Below are 4,385 nucleotides of genomic sequence, written 5' to 3'. Positions count from 1 at the left end.
GTGTACCTTAGAATAATGTTGTTTCAATTCAAATATGTTACATGCTGTTAACAATATAAATGCTGTTGAGTTTGGTGTGTGAGGTTACTTATTTTATTATTATTATGATCATAGTTATTTTAAATCAAAATAAATGAGAACAATGTTGATTTTAGTTGGACATAGCAGTAAGAGAGATTTGAAATCTCATTAGTTTTTCAGAGAAATTAAAGCTGTGAATATTTAACAGTGATAAATAAAACTGAATGGCTGGATTTCTTGATTTTATAATTATTTAAATGAAAAAATTGGGCTTCTGTCTACATTTTTATAGTTCATACTTAAAAAAACTAAAATGTTTAGTTCAAAGTTTTTCTTGAAAATTAAGTAACTGTAACAGTCAGGGACAAATAATTATAACTCCTTTTTTTTATTAACCCCCCAAATTGAAAATCTGTCTTTATTTAGATAACTAAATTTGGCTTGTGGTTTATTTCTTAAGGAGGGAACATAAAAGAGATTGTTTAATTATTGTAAATCAATTTTTAAGAAAATTCATTTAATCATTCAACAAGTATTAATGCACTACCTACTATGTTCCACTGTACTCCGTACAGTGATACAATAATGAATAAAACACAGACGCTACCTGCTTCATATAGAACTATTTTATAAATATGTAATACCTATTATACATACTTTGTTCTTCTGAACAACTGATTATCTAAGCTTTAAAGATAATCTTACCACTTAAAAGCATTTTCATTACTATGTTCTCACCTTCTTCTAAATCATAATGATTGAAGAAAATATAATCATGTTACAGATTTGTACCTGAAACAATTTATTTCCCAAATCAAGAAAGCCAATGTTCCATCTTACCCAAAAGGATTGTAGTTTGGGTACATTAACATCAATAAAATATCAATTATATCACAAGACTGCATTTCACTGCTGGAGGAATGAAACCGTTAACTTCTAAACTTATAGTGGTCCCCAACTGGTGAGTATACATTTGTGCAATGATTCATTGAAGTCATTTTGCTGTCCAGCTCTCCAGGATTCCTGGTAAAACTAAAGTTTCAGCAACATAGCAGGAGTACTCCTCTATTAGGGTTGTGTAATTTGGTATATTCTATACTTAGTAAGAAGAAAGTAAATTATTATTTAGCATTGGTTCTTTTTAAAGTTTTTATGTTTGTTTGTTTATTTATTTATCTATTTTTAGAGAACGGTGAAAGGAGAAAGAGAGGGAGAGAAACATCACTGTGTGGTTGCCTCTCACGTGCCCCCAACTGGGGACCTGATGTGCAACCTAGTAATGTGCCCTGACTGGGAATCAAACCAGCGACACTTGGTTTGCAGGCCGACGCTCAATCCACTGAGCCACAGCAGCCAGGGTCACTTAGCATTGGTTTTTAAATTGTAAAGAAAGGTGTCAAAAATAAAGGATAAGATGAATTTGTTTTTAGCTTAGAAATATATGCCCTAAAGCCATCTTTTCCATAAATATGGACAATGCTGGACAAGCCTACAAGAGAAACAGACCTGTGCCTGGAATGGATTCATTGAGAATAGTGTTATGGTACAACACTATAGATCTGAGAGGACTGAGAGTAACCCACTGGTAGCTTCAGTCCTATTCAATAGTCAAGCAGTTTTAATTTTTGAAACTAACCAGCCAAGACTGCAGTGGGAGTATGATGGGGGGAAAACTGGGCTCTTTGGAAAGTGCGAGAAATTTACAAACACCTGTTATTTCTTTAGAGCTAGTTCTACTGCTACACTCCACAACTCACCTATCATCCTTTCATAAAAGGGCTAAAGGCTAATACCAGCCTGACTCAATGATGTCAATGCTTTTTGGGCCAAGAGATTCAAATTACTGTTTTGAATGACATGACCAATTCAAAAATTTCTCTATTGATTTTGATTTTTTAAAAAAATGTGTGCTTCTGTTTTGCACCAATTTGTATTGCTTTTAGTTTGAATTTCTATATTATTTTAAAACTTTTAGAGAACATGATTTTTGAAAATTGAGATACAATTACACTGCATTTACTTTAAAAGAAACAAAATTTAAAACACTGTTTCCTAGTTCTCTTTTCTTGTTATTATTGTACAGACCTGAAATTGTTAGATGCTTCCTCTTTGTAAAAAATTTGCCAAGGTTACTGTGGTATAAGGGATTTGAGTAAATCCATTTGTAAATTTGTGCCCACAGAAGGGCAAATCAGTGGCCATAAACCCAAATCCAAACCCTCTCCCAACTGTCCTGAGGAGACCAATGATTCAACCAAAGTAATAGAAGAGAAAACACAAAACAAAGATCATGTTTGCTGTTAATGAAACAAGTGGCACCCTGGGCTAAATAATATAAATAACTGTTTTATTTGATGAAAAAAAGCATTTATAAGGCATAAATACAGGATTTGTTAATAAGAATATGGAGCCTTGAAAATGAAGAAGACAGACATAATCACATCTAAGCTTATTAGTCTGATAACTATTCCTTTGGTGGACATTAAGACAATAATATCTCAACAGATTGAATTTTTATTATAGCACATCCCATTCCTTCAATGAAATCAAAGGAATTACAAAATCAATCAACAGAGAGAAATTTCAAGGGAACAGTGTTTTGTCAGTCATCCCGAAAGCCTTCTCTGAAAGTACTTATGTATTCCAGTTTCTTACCAATTGACAGCAAGTCACTGGTTTGTGTATTAGCATAGAAAAAAAGTTCTATGGGAAAAAAAATTAGGTAATTTATTCATAGGTGCTATGTGGCCAAAATTGTACTATTTACATATATTATTTTTACTTTTCAATTAGCTATACTGGCATATTTTAGAAATAACTAGAATATGTTATTATCATAACATGACAAAATTGTAGCTCTAAGAGTCATATGACCTGTATTCAAATTCTGATGCTGCCACTTAACCTACCACATGACTCAGCCAATGTCATCCAATCTTTCCAGACCTCAGTTTCATCATTCTTAAAACATTCTCTAAGAAAACTCTTTCTCATCTGACAGTCAGGTTTTTTATTGCTTCAACTATGCTTTTTACTCTAGAAAGACTGTCATGTGAAATTTTAATTTATGTACACTGATTATTTCTTCCAAGTAAAAATTTTTATGGAATCATATAATAATAAAACCTACTTTCATAATAGTACTCAAGAGTCTTAAAGAAACTATGGAGATTCTAAATGTGTATAAAGGATCTACCTTATACACATAAATCCATCTTTATGTGGAAAGAAACTTTAAACAATTTTATATCTATATATCCTGAAAGTTATATAAGCTTCTAAATATCTGAGGAGGAAATGTTTTTGATATTAAGAAGGGAGATAATAAATCATCCCATTTTGATACTTTTAAGAGATAGGTAGAGAATGACAAATAACACATTGAATGGGACATCTGACATACCCAGATTTCGATCCTATGGAGACTTGGACAGTGAAAGTCAGTTATTATTTTATTTATGGCTGTAGGAACCAAATAGTGGCAGAAACTAACAGTGTACAATGAAAGCTCAAGAGACCTTAGATAACTTAGAAATAATTGCAGCTTTATAAGGGATTTGCAACTTAAAACCAAACTTCTGTTGTAAAAAGTATGTTATTCATATAATCATATAGAGCAGAATTATTGCAGCTTATAATATGGACAACTGCTGCTGAACACTAACATTGCACAGAGTATATGACCATCTATAGTGTATAATTTGAAGGGTCACAAGATTATTTTCCCCAGAGGGATTATAAAATGGCTATAGAATAAGTGGAAGCTACCCTCACCTGCTGCCAGTGACACACCAGATTTACAGCTAAATTTTAGAGAAATCAACCTGAATAAATAACTGACTGGCTGAGTTAAAATATTATAAACAAGGATTTACAGAAGAAGCCAGATAGAAACTTGTAAGAAGGGTGAAGACATGGAAAGGGCTGGCCCCTGCACCTATGTGCACTGGTTGAGAAGCTGGAGGGATATCTCAGCTGCAACACTCCCTTCCCTCAGGAGCGTGAATCTCAATCCCGTGCAGGAATCTCCAACCCAGAGAAATGAAGAGGAAAAGAGGAACCCACATCGCATCTGGTGGTGAAAATCAGTGGGTATTCGGTCCACTAGGGAGCAAGGTGAGTCTGCTGAGAACCCAGATGCCACCTTCTCAGGGACAAGCAGTCCTATTGTTACAGCTGGGGTGTGCACTACCTGGTCTTGGACGGCTGGCGATGCCACTCTGCCATGTTCGGGTCCTATTGAGGGGTCTGCTGGATGCATCCAGCAGTGAAGTTTTGGGGTGTTATTTTTCTGAGGAGGCCTTTGGCAGAGACTCAGAAGGTGATTGAATTGTTTGTCTTCAGAAAGTGGACCGGTTTCTCAC

This window comes from Furipterus horrens, unplaced genomic scaffold, assembly GCF_987537825.1.
Source record: "Furipterus horrens unplaced genomic scaffold, mFurHor1.1.pri manual_scaffold_9, whole genome shotgun sequence".
Taxonomy (NCBI): Eukaryota; Metazoa; Chordata; class Mammalia; order Chiroptera; family Furipteridae; genus Furipterus; species Furipterus horrens.
This window is presented reverse-complemented; position numbering follows the sequence as displayed.